This window comes from Lathyrus oleraceus, chromosome 6 (assembly GCF_024323335.1).
Source record: "Lathyrus oleraceus cultivar Zhongwan6 chromosome 6, CAAS_Psat_ZW6_1.0, whole genome shotgun sequence".
Taxonomy (NCBI): Eukaryota; Viridiplantae; Streptophyta; class Magnoliopsida; order Fabales; family Fabaceae; genus Lathyrus; species Lathyrus oleraceus.
In genome coordinates this window covers 466,712,180-466,732,212 of record NC_066584.1, presented here as the reverse complement: position 1 = coordinate 466,732,212, position 20,033 = coordinate 466,712,180, and the positions used below count along the sequence as shown (strand labels likewise).

The 20,033-nt window shown below is 37.3% G+C and overlaps 1 non-coding gene across 1 annotated transcript; it reads right to left on the bottom strand.

The window, feature by feature from the left end:
* Nucleotides 1-2,167: 2,167 nt before the first annotated feature.
* Nucleotides 2,168-2,274, bottom strand: LOC127099722 (small nucleolar RNA R71). The gene has a single exon (XR_007794197.1). It is a non-coding gene; the product is annotated as a small nucleolar RNA R71 (small nucleolar RNA).
* Between the last annotated feature and the right edge of the window lie 17,759 nt (nt 2,275-20,033).

Below are 20,033 nucleotides of genomic sequence, written 5' to 3'. Positions count from 1 at the left end.
ATACAAGCCATGAGCGCTGAGCCTGTGACGAGCGCCACACAAGGTGTGACGAGCGTCACGCCCTGCTACCTTGTGTTACGAGCGTAACACATGGTGTGACGGACGTCACACCATTCTCCTATATTTTTGGCTTCAGAAATGCAACAGAGGCACGTTGAAGCCTATTATTTCGCTTGACTCTTGGAACGTGAGGATTTTACACGGAAAGCTTTGGAAACCGTTACAAAGTAGACTAGTATAAATAGTCACTTCCTTCCAACCCTAAAACTCTCTCTTCTTGGTTCCTTTTTTGTTTTCTCTTCCGGCCGTGCAAGCATACTTTACAGCATTACCTTTTTACAGTTTTTACTTTATTTGCAATTTTTATTTTCTTTTCCAGTCAATCTTTCAGCACTTAATTAATTTTTCATACAATAGTTTCTACACCGGAAACTATTGTGTATCTTTTACTGGATCTAACCTTACGTTAGATCCTAGATTTTTATTCCTTCACTTTTTATTTTCCTGTCCGATTGAAGAATTCAAGAACAATACCAACCGGTCTGTGGTGGAGTGTTCAAGATTGCCATTAATTATTCAGGTTCTTTAATTATTGTTTGAATTTATATATGCCCTGCATTATTGTTTATTTATATTGTTTGCCTGAGATGGATTTATTTAAGCATGATGATTGTTTAGATCTGTTTAGCATGTCCGGCTAATTTATTTAGGTATTGGTATGTAAAGTAAGCGGAATGAAGGAATCAAAACTAAGTTGGTTTAATTACGTTTAAAAATAAAATCACTCTTTTTATGGTCTCAATTTACAGCATTAATCCCAAAGTTTTTGTACGAGAGTAAAAGACATAAAGAAGTTAAAAGAAATAGAGCGAAAGTTTGAGTTTTTAACTAGACAGTGTAAATTGGACATTAATTCTAGATCAGGGCGAAAGCAATTTTTAGAGTTAATTAAATTCTAATATTTTTCAAAAAGTATTTTTAAAAGTTAAATGTGAGGACGAGAGTTAAGCATTTGAATTTAATTATATAATCTAAGTCAACAGAGCGAGAGTTTGAGACGAGGGTGTTTAAACGGTTAGTATTTTCTTAAAAAGAGTTTCTATAGATTCTATTGTTTTCAAAAAGTGATTTTGGACTTAACTAATAAGTGACAGTTGCGTTAATATAAAGTCCTAGTCTATTCAACAGAGCGAGAGTTTGAGAAAAGACTTTTAATCAATGGTGTCCACTGAAAAGATTTATTTTAAAACCAAGAAACCAACGAAGACTTGATTCCCTAATTACGACGAACTACATACCGATATCCGCTTAATTGATATTTAACCTAGATCTTATTTTAGTTTTAACTTTTCCCTCAAACAATCAAAGTATCATCCGCCTTAGCTTTACGAAGTAACCTTAGAAAACGGTATATCGATTCATAAGTCCCTGTGGGATCGATATCTTTTAAAACTACGCGATAGAACTGTGCACTTGCAGTTAGTACCCCATTCGACTCATAAAGTCGCGATCAAGTTTTTGGCGCCGTTGTCGGGGACTTTTATTTAGTCGATATCGTAACTCTTCTGCTACGCTGTAGAGACTAAGGCAATTTTTATTTTATTTCTTTCTTTCGTTGATTTGTATGCCACACACTTGCTCACAAGGCGAGCCGTTTTACTTACGAATCAACGACATCAAACTATATCTCCGAGTCTTACGACGAATTCGGGAATATCGTGCTGCAAACAATCTCCCTCCTATCGAAGTACCCGATCTCAAAAATCTTCTTCCTTCACCGATACCCGAGATGGCAGAACCAGCTCGTGCTCTTCGAGATTTCGCCGCTCCATCGCAAGATGAGCCGCATTCGAGTATTGTTCCACCCGCAATCGAAGCAAACAACTTTGAACTTAAACCTTCACTGCTACAGGCAGTGCAACAGAATCAATTCTCTGGAAATCCTACCGAGGATCCAAACCTTCATTTATCCGTATTTGTTCAATACGCTGATACTGTTAAAGCTAATGGTGTCACTTCAGAGGAAATTCGACTTCGTCTGTTTCCTTTCTCGTTAAGAGATAAAGCTAGAAGATGGCTTCAGTCTCTCCCTTCCAACTCAGTTACCACATGGAACGAGTTGAAGAAAGTCTTCCTTGCCCGATATTTTCCTCCGAGCAAAACAACTATGTTGAGAGCCCAGATAAATGGATTTAAACAGAAAGATAACGAGTCTCTTTTCGAAGCATGGGAAAGATACAAAGACATGATGAGACTTTGTCCACACCATGGTTTAGAGGACTGGTTAGTAATTCATACCTTCTATAATGGTCTCTTGTACAACACAAGATTAACAATAGACGCCGCCGCAGGTGGTGCGCTTATGGATAAACCTTATGCCGATGCTTATCAACTTATCGAAAGCATGGCCCAAAACCATTATCAGTGGGGAAGCGACCGAGCAATGGTAGAGAAACCTCAAACGAAAAGTGGCATGTACGAGATAAGTAGCCTTGATCATGTTAATGCAAAAGTGGATGCTCTGGCCTAGAAAATTGAAAGTTTAAATGTATCACCTCCAACCACCGTGGTTGCCGCAACTCAGAATTACGAAGTCTGTGGAATCCAAGGTCACACTCCTGCAGATTGTCAACTCCTAACAGGAATCCAAGCAGAGCAAGTGAATTATGCTCAAGGAAATCCCTACTCGCACACCTATAACTCTAACTGGAAGAACCATCCTAATTTTTCATTTAAGAGTAATAATGCTTTATACGCACCAGGACAAGCTCCAAATCAAGCCCCAGATATACCTCCTGGATATCAAAAGCCGACCCCATCTACACCTAACAATAATGTTCCTAGGAAATCCAACTTAGAAATCATGATGGAGAACTTCATAGCTTCTCAACAGCAAACCAATAAAGATTTCTTAAACCAGAATATACACACTAGCGAACAAATCAAACAACTAGCAAGTAAAGTAGATTCCCTGGCTACCCATAACAAAATGCTGGAAACACAAATATCACAAGTAGCTCAACAACAAGCGCCTACAGCTGCCCCAACTGGTACATTTCCTGGACAACTCCAACCTAACCCGAAAAGCCACGCAAATGCAATCATACTAAGAAGTGGAACGGAAGTGGAAGGACCAGTATATCCAAGGATGGAAAACCAAAACTCTAAAAAGTCAACTGAGGAAGAAAGTAAACCTAAGGAAAAGGAAGAAAGTAATAGGGAAACCGTAGAAAAGAAAGAACCCTATGTACCTCCACCACCTTATAAACCACCTATCCCTTACCCTTAAAGGCTTATTAAAACCAAAGATGCGGGCCAATTTAAAAAATTTGTTGACTTACTGAAACAATTAAACGTCACAATTCCGTTTACAAAAGCTATTACGCAGATGCCCTCATATGCTAAGTTCCTAAAAGAAATTCTTTCTAATAAGAGGAAACTTGAAGAGAGCGAAACCGTTACACTCACTGCTGAATGTAGCGCCATAATCCAGAATATGCCTCCAAAACTTAAGGACCCTGGTAGTTTCTCTATACCCTGTCACATAGGAAAATTTGTCATTAATAAGGCTCTATGCGATTTAGGAGCCGGTATCAGTGTTATGCCTTTATCCATATGCAAGAAACTGGAAATGGGAGAATTAAGACCAACTAAAATGTCTGTGCAATTAGCAGATCGTTCCGTTAGATATCCTGTAGGAATTCTTGAAAATGTTCCCGTGCGCATAGGTCAATTCTACATTCCAACTGATTTCATAATTATGGACATTAGAGAAGATGAAGTTACACCCATTATATTGGGAAGACCATTCTTAGCAACCGCCGGTGCGATCATAGACGTAAAACGAGGACGACTCACTTTCGAAGTAGGAGAAGAGAAAATTGAGTTCATTCTTTCCAAGTTTTTGAAAGCACCTGCAATAGAAGATACATGTTACTTCATGGATATCATCGATGAATGCATAAAAGAAACAGAGTTAGAAAATGACAAATTGTCTGACTATCGTGTAGAAGACAAACTCAACCAATGTTTAGCAATAACACCGGACCCTACGCAATGCCTTAAGAAACCAACCCTAGACCTGAAAACACTTCCCAAAAATCTGAGATATGAATTCCTAGACTTAGAACTTGAACGACTAGTGATAGTTAATGCAGACCTAGGAAAACTCGAAACCGAAAAACTCCTACATATCTTAAGAAAATATCCAACCGCACTAGGATACAACATCACCGATCTTAAAGGAATAAGTCCTTCTATTTGTATGCACCGCATCATGCTAGAAGAAGACTGTAAAACCTCTAGGGAACATCAGAGGAGACTAAACCCGATCCTGAGTGAGGTAGTGAAGAAGGAAGTAACAAAGTTATTAGAGGCAGGTATCATATATCCTATATCTGATAGCAAATGGGTTAGTCCGGTACACGTAGTACCAAAGAAAGGAGGTATAACAGTTATTGAAAATGAAAAAGGAGAAACTATAACCAAACGAATCGAATCGGGATGGAGAATGTGCATTGACTATAGGAAACTAAATAAAGCAACCCGAAAAGATCATTTCCCTTTACCATTCATTGACCAGATGTTAGAACGATTAGCAAAACATTCTCATTTCTGCTATCTAGACGGTTACTCAGGCTTCTTTCAAATACCAATTCATCCTGATGACCAAGAAAAGACAACATTCACATGTCCTTTTGGCACCTTCGCTTATCGACGAATGTCGTTTGGCTTGTGCAATGCTCCCGCAACCTTCCAAAGGTGCATGATGGCGATAGTCGCCGATTTTCTCGAAAACATCATGGAAGTATTTATGGATGACTTTTCCGTATGCGGACAAAGCTTCGAAGAATGTCTTGAAAACCTAGAAAGAGTTCTAGAGCGATGTGTAAAAGTAAACCTAGTACTTAATTGGGAAAAATGTCACTTTATGGTACAAGAAGGAATTGTTTTAGGACACATCATCTCAAATAGAGGAATTGAAGTAGACAAAGCCAAAATAGAGGTAATCGAAAACCTTCAACCTCCGAAAACTGTGAGAGAAGTACGAAGCTTCTTAGGACACGCCGGTTTTTACCGACGATTCATTAAAGACTTCTCTAAAATAACTAAACCTTTGACCGGACTATTGATGAAGGATGTTGAATTCATCTTCGACAATAAATGTTTAGAAGCATTCCAAACGCTTAAACAAGCATTGATCTCCGCACCCATAATGCAGACCCCGGATTGGAATGAACCATTCGAAATAATGTGTGACGCAAGTGATTACGCCGTGGGCGCTGTTTTAGGACAACGAAAGGATAAAAGCTTCACGTCATATATTACGCAAGTAGAACTCTAGATGAAGCACAAATGAATTACGCCACAACCGAGAAAGAACTCTTAGCAGTAGTGTTTGCACTAGATAAGTTTCGTTCTTACTTGGTCGGAGCTAAAATAATCGTTTACACCGACCACGCTGCTATCAAGTACCTCTTAACAAAAAAGGATGCTAAACCTAGACTCCTAAGGTGGATCCTGTTGCTACAAGAGTTCGATTTGGAAATCAAAGACAAGAAAGGAACTGAAAACGTAGTAGCAGATCACCTCTCTAGACTCGAAACCTTGAACCGGAAAGAACATCGATCAACGATGATTTCTCGTACGATAAACTTATAGCTACTTTGGAAGAAAATAAAGCTGATAAACAGGTAGAAACCACCTTAGCTATATGTGTTACACCATGGTACGCTGATCTCGTCAATTATTTAGCTGCCAGAATAGTTCCACCTAATTTATCTTACCAACAAAAGAAACGATTCTTCCATGACATAAAACATTATTACTGGGATGACCCTTTACTTTTCTAAAGAGGCCCCGATGGTATTTTCCGTCGGTGTATACCTGAAGAAGAGATAGAAAATATAATCCAACACTGTCACTCCGCTCCTTATGGTGGACATGCAAGTACATCCAAGACCTGCTCCAAAATCCTACAAGCCGGTTTTTATTGGCCAAATATATGGAAGGATGTGCATGCGGCCATCAAGAAATGTGATAGATGTCAACGCACAGGAAACATATCTAGACGTGATGAGATGCCACAAAAGGGTATTTTGGAAGTAGAGATTTTCGACGTGTGGGGGATAGATTTCATGGGACCTTTTCCACCTTCTTTCGGTAACAAGTACATACTCGTAGCGGTCGACTACGTATCAAAATGGATTGAAGCTATAGCTTCTCCAACAAACGACACACGAGTAGTAACTAGACTCTTCAAGAATATAATTTTCCCAAGATTTGGTGTCCCAAGAATAGTAGTCAGTGATGGTGGATCGCATTTCATATCTAAGGTACTCGAAAAACTATTGTTTAAGTATGGCGTAAGGCATAGAGTAGCGACACCTTACCACCCTCAAACCAGTGGGCAAGTGGAGGTGTTTAACAGAGAAATCAAACAAATATTAGAAAAAACAGTCGCCACTTCAAGGAAAGACTGGTCATTGAAGCTATCAGAAGCTTTATGGGCATATCGAACCGCTTACAAAACTCCCATAGGGACAACCCCATTTAAGCTTATTTATGGAAAATCTTGCCACCTCCCGGTAGAATTAGAACATAAGGCCTACTGGGCTATTAAAAATCTAAATTTAAACTATAAGGCCGCTGGTGAAAAGCGAATTCTTGACATAAATGAATTAGAGGAACTTCGACAAGACGCCTACGAAAATGCCAGAATCTACAAAGAAAGAACGAAGAAATGGCATGATAAACGTATATCAAGAAAAATCTTCAAACAAGGTGATATAGTCCTTTTGTTCAACTCTAGGCTAAAGTTATTCCCGGGAAAACTACGATCTAGATGGTCAGGTCCTTTCCAAGTCACCAATGTTTTTCCCAGTGGAGCGGTGGAAATTAAAGGAAAATCTATGGAACCATTTATCGTAAACGGGCAGCGTCTAAAACATTATCACTATGCAGAGAACAATGAAGATTCACAAGTCCTGCATTTAGACGTAATGCCTTCAGAAGTTATAGATTATATTTGATAGTTTTTATGTCGAGCTTGCGACATTAAACAAAGCGCTTCGTGGGAGACAACCCACAAAATGTTCTTTATTTTATTTTTATTTCTTCTTTAATTATTCTTCTAAATTTTATTTAGTATTCATTCTTAATTTATTTTAACTTATAAAAATTTTATTCTTTTCTTCTTTCGGCATTTGGCCAAATCCTGACTAAAACTCTTGTTTTTCCTTTCTCTAGCTAACACTAACCTGATGGGACAAATTGATCGTATGGGTACCAAATTCAGAGGGAAAGCTCAGAAACAAAAGTTTGAGGAACTAGCAGAGAGAGAGAGATGCTACCTAGTTTGTATGCTGATGATTGGGCAATGACTGCCCTTGGACTAAGAGAGAGTGTCCTGTATTTGCTGAGTCAAATAGGGTGGGAAACCACTCTTATCCGAAGACATTTCGTCACTTACCGGAGACTAACGCTAGAATTCCTTAGTTCTCTGATCTATCTACCCAGCCATGGAAAAGGAATAAGCAGAGGTTTCATCCAGTTCAGAATGTTCAACATGGAGTATCAATTTAACATTCAAGACTTTACCAACCTTTTAGGTTTCCCTACCTCTTTTGATACATTCACAGTGAGCCAAGAAGAACTTTTTGAATATAGAGAACTTGAACACTTTTGGGGAAGCTTGACTGGAAATGACGATCCCGAGGAACATGAGTTTCTCTCTGGAAACATACATAACCCGGCCTTTTGTTATTTCCATAAGATCCTGGCCCACACCTTATTTGGGAAGAAGTCAAATATTACTATAGTATCACGTGATGAACTCTTCATCATGTTTTGTGCTTCCCAGAACCGTCCAGTAAACGGTGCCACTTTTATATTGGAAAATTTTGACCGCCTTATCCAAGATGAACGAGCACCAATTCAAATAGGCTGCTTGATAACCATGATTGGTAATGCTATCGGATTACGTCAACCTATGCTTGACTTAAGCCCTTTTGTGGCATTGCGACTATGAGTATACCCTTCCTCTTCAACACTATGTTTATAGCAAACCTAGGGTCTGAAGAGTTTGAGCTTATAATTAACAACCAAGTTCTTTGCCTATTCACCTTGCCTAGTCCAAGGACTAGTGTTCATAACCGCAATAACTGGCTCTACAATCTGAACGGAACACCCTCTCCTGCTAGATCTACTGAATCCATCCAGGACTATGAGATTTGTGACGACCAGATTCCTTATGCTGAATCTGACCCTCAGACACCATCTGGTTATTATGATATTGATCCTCCTCCTCAACCTGTCCCGACCGAAGAATCGGCGATACCCGATCTTAGACATCATATGCCCGGAACTAACTATAACATCACCATTCAGGCTTTGATGTCAGAACAGGACGCCCTCAGAGAAGAGTTAGCTAACATGGGACAAGAATTTCTGGGATACATGAACAGTATGACAAATCAGTTCCACGAGTTGCTAAACCGTGTTAACTCCTTTGCTCCTCCGGCCAGAGATCATGCAGATGGATAGAAGTTGTTTTTCTTAGTTACTTAGTTTTAGTTTAGGTTATTCATTAATTTTGTTTCAAATTATTTTAGTATTTGTTTTTCTTTCGCATGTTTGCTTTTGTCTTCCAATGTTACATTATGATTATTTTATGAAGCTATTGATTTATTTTACTTTATTATGACTTATGCAATATCTATCAATAATGCTCTCTATTGTTGCTACCTACATAACTTATTAAAGATATATATATATATATATATATATATATATATATATATATGAAAGTAGAATAGCATGCAAGGCAATTTAAAAGTATCACAATAGCAAAATAAAATAAACATATGCATCACAAAATAACAACAATAAAATATAATGATAAAAACAAAGTACGTTGCAAGAATGACTGTGTGACGAGCGTCACACAATCCATTACGGTCGTCACACCAAGTGCCTGTGACGCCCGTAACACCCCTGTCACGAGCGTGACACCTGCAGACTATGTGAACGTTACTAACCGTTGGAGACACGACCGTTACACCACCCACTTTTTACCTTCCCCATTTATTCACATTTACCCACATTTATTTACTTTTTAACCACTCCCTTTCCAACTTCCAAATCTTTTCCTATAAATACCCACCATACCTTTCTTCATACACCACAAACCATTCTATAAAATCAATTTCATTTCCCTTCTCCCCTTATTACCTCTTTCAAACCACTTATCGGTATGGCGGGAAACCAAGATTTCAGAAATATCATCTTCCGATCCGAAGATGATAATTATCAAAGGGAGCAGTTCGAGCGTTTCCAACAGCGAGGTGTCATCTCTACCAGGTATCCTGATTTAACTTGTTTACAAGAATTAGGATTACTTCAAGGTATAGAATGGATGCTCCGCCTTGCTGATTTAACCTTTCTTTGTACACACAATCAACCTACATATCCATCACTCACCTTAGAATTTCTAAGTTCTTATTCGTACAACATTCCTACCGGTGAAGACGAGTACTTAACCGGTACCGCAACCTTCCGCATGTTCAACACCGAGTACTCCCTATCCCAAAACCAATTGAGCACCATGCTACAATTCCCTATAGAAGGTCAAGTCCACCCTAGGATACCTCCGAACTCCCAGTGGCATATAAATGCCTTCAACCTCTTTAGAAAAATTTCCGTTGTGGAAACCAACAACTGGGATGTATTACTTGCTTCGCATATACATAACCCAACCATCCGGTACTTCATCCGTATCCTACAAAACACTATTTTTGGTCGACCGAACAACAGCAAAGTCAACGCCAAGGAATTATTTTTCCTCCACTGCGTCTTTGCAGCAGATACACAGGTAAACGCTGCCTCCTTCCTATTTCATCATATCCGCACCCTATGTGCTAGAGGCCGTCAACCTTTTGTAATTGGTGGATTAATCACCACCATAGCACTTGGCTTAAATCTTGGGGATCGACTTCAAAATTTACAATCTCTCCTACCCCTATTTATGGATATAAGCTACTGTCGGTCCAGCCGCCTAATCAAAAACAGGGTAGGCGGAGGGTATTACCTTATGGTGAACAACCAGGAAGTCCCAAGCGTTGTTTTACCCAACATTGCCCTAACAGATGTCACCAATCCCAACCGCCACATCTATGATCTAAATGCTCCCGAAGCTACCGAGCCTACGCACGCAAACCCGCCTACAAACGAGTTTGAAGAAATGGAGCAAGGTGATCAGGTTCCTGCACAACAATCAGTCCCGCTCAACCCTTCCGATAATGCAGCTGGTCCATCCTCACGACGTCATCGTCGAAGAAGGCCAACAACCAACGACGACATCATGGATGCTATCGATGGTATGCAAGCGCAGAATCTCGAAGTGATGCAGATGATGCGCCAGATGCAACAACAACAACAGGAAGCGAGGAATGCAATAACCGATTAGCGGTTCGTTGAGTTGCTCAGCAGGTTTGACGACTTAGAAGTACGTCAACGATCACCAGGTCCAAGAACCAGAGGCGGCAGGCAGCATTGATTTTAGTTTCCTTTTCTTTTTCTATTTCTTTTGTTTTCTTTGAAGCATTGGGGACAATGTTTCATTTAAGTGTGGGGGGGAAAAACCTTGTTCTTTAAATCTTCCCTTTTCAAGTATGTTATCTTTCCCCTATCATTGTTATTTCCCTTTCTTAATATATATAAAAAAAAATATTTAGTTATTATAATATATATTTATTTTAAGTTAAGTCCCTAGTGTGAAAAATTTCCATTATCTATTCCCCTCAACTTTCTTGAGCCATAACAAAAATTTAACACAATCAATAAATATAAAGGTTGCTTATTTTACAAATCTTGAGTGAAATCAAGACAAATTATTACCATACCAACGCTCTAAACAAACCTCAACATGTTAGATCAGAAAGGTACCTGTTATACAAGTCCCTGGACTTTTAACTTTATAGTAACCCCGAGTAGTTTATACAAGAAGTCAACACCATCTTAATAGCAAACTACGTGGAGGGCCAATGAATATAAGTGAATGATTCCCAAAATATATATATATATATATATATATATAATATATATATATATATATATATATATATATATATATATATATATATATATATATATATATATATATCAGGAAATGCACTAACTAAGTTAGGTGATCCTTACCAAATCATTTAATCTAAAGGTTGCAGATCATACAAAAGCATAACACGAAAGATCCATTATGAGTTGGTTCAGCAGGTATCTGGTGCTGAACTTGATAGGGCGGACTACGGTTCGATCCCCCGCAATTTGCAATGAACCAAGAAACGAAGTTATCCGACTAATGTACCAGAGCTTCAAGCTAAAAAGGGGATCAGAATCACTAACCGGTCACTCCACTATGTGCGCGAAACGATAAAGGGCTTAATGTGATTTCGCTAGAATGAAAACGGGTGAAATAAGAGAAAAAGAACTAGGTTGGTTATAATAGCATGACTCGAACTGGTTTGCATGAGGTAAGGTTATCGGATGTTGTAACGGTAGTTCTTGATGTCAAGATTAGACTCAGGTTATTTCTAAACAAGGTTTACTTGCAACCTAGTACGAATTGATGTGTGTTTTGAAATTTCATCTGGCTAAATTTTTAAACGATTTCTATATTGTATCTTGTTTGAGGACAAGCAAAGGTCTACGTATGGGGGAGTTTGATAACATGAAATAATATCACATTTTTGGACTCGATTTAATTAAATTATATTATTATTTGTTTCGATTTATTTCATTTTATTCGATATTACTTGGTATTTTTCCTTTTATTTGTCTCAGGTAACTTATTTGAAGCATAAGTGAAAAAGGAAGAAAAGGAGGTGCAAAAAGAAATGAAGAGAAGCAATTTCACCAAAGCACAGCCCAAAAATACAAGCCATGAGCGTTGAGCCTGTGACGAGCGCCACACAAGGTGTGACGAGCGTCACGCCCTGCTACCTTGTGTTACGAGCGTAACACATGGTGTGACGGACGTCACACCATTCTCCTATATTTTTGGCTTCAGAAACGCAACAGAGGCACGTTGAAGCCTATTATTTCGCTTGACTCTTGGAACGTGAGGATTTTACACGGAAAGCTTTGGAAACCGTTACAAAGTAGACTAGTATAAATAGTCACTTCCTTCCAACCCTAAAACTCTCTCTTCTTGGTTCCTTTTTTGTTTTCTCTTCCGGCCGTGCAAGCATACTTTACAGCATTACCTTTTTACAGTTTTTACTTTATTTGCAATTTTTATTTTCTTTTCCAGTCAATCTTTCAGCACTTAATTAATTTTTCACACAATAGTTTCTACACCGGAAACTATTGTGTATCTTTTACTGGATCTAACGTTTAGATCCTAGATTTTTATTCCTTCACTTTTTATTTTCCTGTCCGATTGAAGAATTCAAGAACAAATCCAACCGGTCTGTGGTGGAGTGTTCAAGATTGCCATTAATTATTCAGGTTCTTTAATTATTGTTTGAATTTATATATGCCCTGCATTATTGTTTATTTATATTGTTTGCCTGAGATGGATTTATTTAAGCATGATGATTGTTTAGATCTGTTTAGCATGTCCGGCTAATTTATTTAGGTATCGGTATGTAAAGTAAGCGGAATGAAGGAATCAAAACTAAGTTGGTTTAATTACGTTTAAAAATAAAATCACTCTTTTTATGGTCTCAATTTACAGCATTAATCCCAAAGTTTTTGTACGAGAGTAAAAGACATAAAGAAGTTAAAAGCAATAGAGCGAAAGTTTGAGTTTTTAACTGGACAGTGTAAATTGGACATTAATTCTAGATCAGGGCGAAAGCAATTTTTAGAGTTAATTAAATTTTAATCTTTTTCAAAAAGTATTTTTAAAAGTTAAATGTGAGGACGAGAGTTAAGCATTTGAATTTAATTATATAATCTAAGTCAACAGAGCGAGAGTTTGAGACGAGGGTGTTTAAACGGTTAGTATTTTCTTAAAAAGAGTTTCTATAGATTCTATTGTTTTCAAAAAGTGATTTTGGACTTAACTAATAAGTGACAGCTGCGTTAATATAAAGTCATAGTCTATTCAACAGAGCGAGAGTTTGAGAAAAGACTTTTAATCAATGGTGTCCACTGAAAAGATTTATTTTAAAACCAAGAAACCAACGAAGACTTGATTCCCTAATTACGACGAACTACATACCGATATCCACTTAATTGATATTTAACCTAGATCTTATTTTAGTTTTAACTTTTCCCCCAAACAATCAAAGTATCATCCGCCTTAGCTTTACGAAGTAACCTTAGAAAACGGTATATCGATTCATAAGTCCATGTGGGATGGATATCTTTTAAAACTACGCGATAGAACTGTGCACTTGCAGTTAGTACCCCATTCGACTCATAAAGTCGCGATCAAGGGCCTAAAAAATGGTTTGAATGAGTGTTAGTTCTTTTTGGCTTTTGAAATTTTAAGTCAAGTATGGTTAAGTTCATTTACAAAGTTTGATTTAAGAAAATGAGTTTAAAAATGCAATGGCATAAGGCCAAAGTTTCTAGCTTGCTAAATGGTCAAAGTTTAGAAAAAATAAGCACAAGCAAAGAAGATTTTTAAAAGGAGGAAGAGATTTTGAAATTAAAGAAATGGGGAGGAGATAGAGAGATTAATCCTAAGCATAAATTTAAAAGTTAAGAGTTGAAAAGATCTGACCAATGGGCTGCAATCCAATAGACAAGAATGTCATATCGAAACCCAAATTTCCCTTGGACTTTAGAATCGCACAACAATCAATATACAAATAGTAAGTTGAAGATAAAGGAATCAAATAAAGATAGTCACATCCAAGCTTGATAACTTCATGATTTTCTTCAAGTTTTGCCCATGTAGTAGATGACTTCAAAGGATGGCATAAGTCACAAGTTCAAAATAACAGCTTCATAATGATCATGTTGCAAATGAACTTAAATGGATCTTCAATGATGTATCAGCTGAAATTTCAATCCACAAGCATTTGGTTTCATGAAAGTTGGCATTGGCCAAGTCCTTTGCAAAGGGAGTGTTGCCTAAATTCTAAGTCCAATTGTCTCAGATCAAACCAACAATCCACACAAGATATTTTTTAGGGGTTTTGTTCTTATTATATACATTAATGGTCAAAGACCACACAAACAATCACAATATACACAATCACAATATGTCATAAAATATGGTCCAAGTGGACAAAGTGAAAATGACATTAACATAAACAACTTGAATGATATGAATAATGGCAAATGAATAAAGCTTTAAGAATTAAAGTGCATTAAAAGTAAATGACTTGAAATTAAATGTTAGTTGTTATTGAGTTAGAAGTTAGTATTGTTTTTGTTTTTCTTTTGTTTTAAGTCATTCTTTGGAGAACACTTAACCCACTTATCAAAAGCATGGATCCTTGAACCAAGATATCTTCCAAAGGAAGGAAAAAAGGCCAAGTTTCCACACAATACCATGAAAGAGGGTAGACTTACAATCTCACTAACTAGAATTTTATGCCTTTTGTGTCAAAATTCAGCGCTATGTTAAGCAATTGTAATTGGACTTATGTAGAAGTTACAACTATTTGAGGTTGGGCAATAAAATTTTGGTGTTAATGCAATGTTAGAGATATGGTATGATGAACTATGCTCATGAATCATACCACACATAAAAATAATATGCAAAGTGGGGGACCTAATCTCATCCATACTTATGTTGATTTTGAAATCAACTAGCCTTAGGATATAACGACATTATAGGTCCATGACATGAATGCATAAAGAATGGGAATGAGATGAAGAGGGAGGGAGGAATTGATCAAACACAAATTGGACAAAGGAGGACTTTTACCAAGTTAGGATCATTCATTCATTTTGAGAGATGGAATGTACATTCCATCAATCCCCTAAATCCAATGATCTTAACCTAACAAAGTCAAATCAACCTTGACCAAGGCCCAACAACACAAGTCAAACTCACAAAGTCAATCAAAATGGCTCTACACAATTAATTTGGCATTTAATCAATTAAAAATAATAAAAATAATGCATTAAATTAAATATGGTTTGTCAAATTCCTAAAACCTCATCAAAACACCAAAAAAATAGCCATGAGATTTATCATAGGTCAAACAAGGTAAAAGGACCTTGGAGAAAAAATTTCAGAAATTTTGGAAACCTAAAAGTATTTTTAAATAATTAAAATTATTCACAAAATCAATTAAATCATGAAAATATTAATAATGATCCAAAAAATATTTTTAATTCAGAAAATGAAAGAGGATTTTATTTTAAAAAAATTGGTGAAACTCTCATATTTTTTGGATCAATATTAAATTTAATATGAATTAATGAAAATAAGAGAAATAAAATGAAAATTCTGATAATCAAAAAAATGTGGATCACTTGATCTCCTTCATTAATTGAGGTGGCAGATCAAGTGGTGAGAAACGCGCGTTCTATGGTACAAGCTAATCAGCGCTCCACACGTTGGGTAATCACAAGCAACGTCCCTGATTAAAATATTTTGAACCAATCCAATGGCTCATAACACATCCAGCGCATCGCCGGAGCCAAGTGTTAGTCATCTTCTTCGATGACCCTGGTCAGACTGGTTCTTTCATCGCCATAACATAAATGAAAAAAGAGGACATGATCTTAAAGGAAAAATGGCGTAGATTATGAATATCACCTCAATTTAACTTAACTCCAAATATTTATAGAGATACATGAAGTTGAATTTTGAGGTGTGTGAACTGAGTTGCTTCGATTTGACCTCAAAGTAACTCAATCTTCTTGCCTACATTGGTAGGACTTCAGATAACCAAAGATCCAAGAGAATTGATGAGAATTGAGACAGAATTGAAGAGAAGAAAAATCTGAAAAATACCTTCAATGCTGTGCAGAAATGGATCTCTCTTGCTTCAAATCGTGTTTGATATTGCTTATGGAGCTTGCAGAAGTAGATTGGTAATGATGCAAAGCTTTGGATCCTGGAGTTTTTGAATCTCTAAAAGGTGAGATTCAAACTGAAATTTCAATTGAAATTTATCAAGTTTTCCTTTGAATGGTGAGGTTTTCAATGCTTGGAGGCAAAGCTGGCGCGCAAAAGTCCTTGAAACTGAAGCAATGGACCTCTATTTATAGCAAATGGTAAGTGTTATTTGCACACTTGAAAATGCTCCCAAATTTGGCAATGAAAATGAAACGTGTGCATGGGCAAGTACAGGCCCATGAAGCATCTCAATTAGATCCAAAATCAAATGAAATGAAGTCTGAATGAAGATTGTAATGCAAGGCAAAGATGTTTGAATGTTTGAAGCATGATTCTTGCCAACTAATACAGCCCTGTTCAAGCCATGCGCAGACCCCTCAAACTTTATCCAAAATGAATGAATTTGGACTCTTTGGAAAGGTTAGATCAATAGGAACAACTCTTATGTTGAACATTTTTCCATTTGGAACTTGTATCATGATGAATTTTGAGGTGGAAGTTTGGAAATTTCAACATGTCAAAATATTTTCTAAGTGTCAAGCCATATGTTCAATTATTCCACCTTGGCTAAATTTTCATGTGAGCTCCAAATGAGAAACGTGTCTTCATCAAAGTTGTATCTATTTAAAAAACCTTCAAAATGGTCACAAATTTGTCATCATTTGGATTTGAGATGAATGAATTATGCATTTTTGAAGTTGAGGAAAATCACTTGTTCAATGGTATTGGTCCAAAATGACCTATATTGTATCATCATATCACATGGTCATAAAAGTTGATTTAGATCTTACTCCAAACATAAAAGTTGAAGTAGACACCTTGAATTTGATATTTAAACTTGTAAATATTTCATATCATAAAAATTGAGCAAGTTATGACCTTGGGAAGTTGACTTTCAAATTAGGGTTTAGACAAAATGACCTATAATGTTTCAACATAAAAAATGATTTTCCAAGAAAAATTAGCTCTAGACCTCAACATGAAAGTTGTTTGGAATGTCATTTAGAGTAACGTTTCTATTGGAATCATTTTCATACGATGCAAATTGTAGGAGATAAGGTCTAGGGAGACCCAGTTTTGATCAGATGAATTAATCTGGCCAACCACCATCAATCAACTTGCTAACTTGCAATTCTCTTGACTTTTTAGGCTCATGGGAGATCATATATGCATAAGATGATGAAATTTGAAGTGTACCTTGAAGTATTTGATCAATTCGTGAAAAATCTTGTTGAAGAAGTTACTCAAGATACCCAGATGAACTAGGGTTTCCAATGCAAACCAATTCCAAACTCTTGAGGAAATCTTGATCAAAATAACATCTAGAGATCATGGGGACTCATATATGATGCTTAGAGTCATTGTGGATCATTCCTTGGTTGATCTCTTTGCAATGAGGGTCTCAAACCCTAGATGTGAACCTGATAGATCAATGGTGGTCATGCTCTACCTACAAAAGAGTTAGACAAATACAAAGACATTTTTTTGGTATTTTGGTTAGTGAATGATAAAATAACAAGTATGATACAATCACATGGTGCTTGGTGATCACTCCCAAAATAAACCCAATGGAAGAGGGGTAAGGAGGATGCCAAGGTATGATCCCAATGCTAATGCATATGATGAGTGTAACATGAGGGATCTTAGGGTCAAAATTGGGGTCTTACAATTGCCCCTATTTAAGGACATTCTAACTAAGGAGGTGAAGGTTAAAATCTTTGTATCGACTCAGTAGAATGGGCTTAAATAACAACATATAGAAACAAATTTTGGTCCCTAAGAGAACTCATGATGCATATGATATGAATGTTAAAATAAATCTTTGTGGGCAAATGTTGCCACAAAGGAAAAGAATCTGGAGAAATTGAAAGTCCACAGGAGTGTAATGCATTTTCCTAAGGAAAATTCACTGGGGAGACAAAGACTCTAGGGAGAAAAGAGGTGTGTGCAGGCCAGACTACGACTTAAAACAACTGAGAGACTAGAGGAATTCCATGAAAATGGAAAGACTCAGCCGGGAAGCAAAGGGAAAGCCTGCAGGGGAAACGGGTAGATCAGAATAAAAATGAAATACTCGAATCATGTAGGAAGAGCGATTTCACCAAGGAAATACGCATTCAACTCAACTGGGGTGAAGAAAATGAACTTTAACACAGGAGGAGGAGAAATCTATCATCCACTACCGGTTACTGGGTAAGGAGATAATAAAATCTGATAGGGAAGACATCTGTTACCGGTTAGAGTAAACATATCAAGGATGACTCACTGAGGGTCTCTAGGAGGTGTATACATTACCGGTCACTGGGTAAGAATAGCCTTGCTGGGGAAAAACTGAAAATAGGATTTACAACTACCGGCTACTGGGCAGAAGACCACAAGGAAAGAATATTTGCCACTGGTTAGAGTGAACATATCAAGGATAAGCTCAAAGGAAAGAAAATCCATCATCGGTTAGGATGAACATATCAAGGATTGACTTGCCTGGGGATGTTAAGGAAGATACTCGTCATCGGTTAGGATGGACATATCAAGGATAAACCACCTGATCAACAAAAATAGGAGTTACATCTATCCAATGCTGGACAGAATACCATAAGAGAATATCCGTCACTGGTTAGGATGAACGTATCAAGGATAGACTCTGAGGGGAGAAAAAGCAGGATTTACAACTACCGGTTACTGGGCAGAAGACCGCAAGGAGAAGGAAATCCGTCATCGGTTAAGATGAACATATCGAGGATTAACTCTCTAGGGAATTAAAATAGGGATTACAACTACCTTTTTACTGGGTAGAATACCAAAGATGAGAATATCTGTCACCGCTTAGGATGAACATATCAAGGATAAACTCAAAGCAAGGGAAGAAAATATTTGTCACCGGTTAATATGAACATATCAAGGATATACTTCCTGGGGAAATGTGAAAACGAATCCGCTGGGGAGGAACAAGGTTACTTTTTCAGGGGTACTGGGCAAGAAATAACAAACTGCCCACTAAAGAGAATACTACCAGTTACTGAGTAATAAACTCTCAGGGGACCAAAAACGTCCATCTAGGTAAGATCTAGAAAGAAACGGTCAATTAAGACTCACCCAATGAGGATATAACTCAAGGGGAGTGGTTCCATCCAGATAATCAACTAGGGAGGAAGCTGAAGCGATCATTATCCATGAGGAAATAACTCAGTGGAGAAACGAGTTTCAAAGCGCAATGATGCAACAACGAAACTATATGAGTGTATATGTAGATGTAGATGTATATATGATGATTATGCTGACAAAAAAATCACAAAGGATACAAAAATGTCGCAGATTTGAATCATCGATACAATTCTCGGCCAATCCATAAAAGAGGGAAACAACTGTTGGAGGAAAGAGAGATTAACATCCCGAAGGCTCAACCCTAGTGTAATACCCCAAAATTTACCCTTCATTTTTCCTGGAAGCATGGGATTATGTTTTACACTTCATTAGCATCATATTAGGTCATACTCATTGCATACTGCATTAGTGACATGGAGATCAGGTTTTGATCGATCACTCCTTAACAGAAGGAGCCCACACAAAGAAAGATTGAGAATTGGACTTTATTTTCTAAGTATACAAGTCTCAAGGGTCTCAGGGGGGTCCAAGTATCTTATTATGGTCCTCAGTTCATCATTGAAGGATTCAAAGCTATCAGAGTGTTCATCTGGATTTAATCAGAAATTCGGGTTTCATGGCTACCTGCAACAGGCAATGTTTGGTTGGAAGTAGAGGAGCTCATCCATGTCATGATTAGAGAGGCATCTTGGCCTATGAAGATTCACAATTATCTCAGAAAGATCCATTGGCAATCAGTGCAATCAGTTCCTGATCATTTTGCCTTAAAACTAGGGTTTGGTATAAAATCAGTTTATTTCTGATTCTTTGGGTGAAACTCTTTTCCATGGCCCTCCATACGTCCACAAGGGTCTACATACAAAAAATCAGCTCTTTATTTGAGCTAGAAGTGCTTCAATTGATC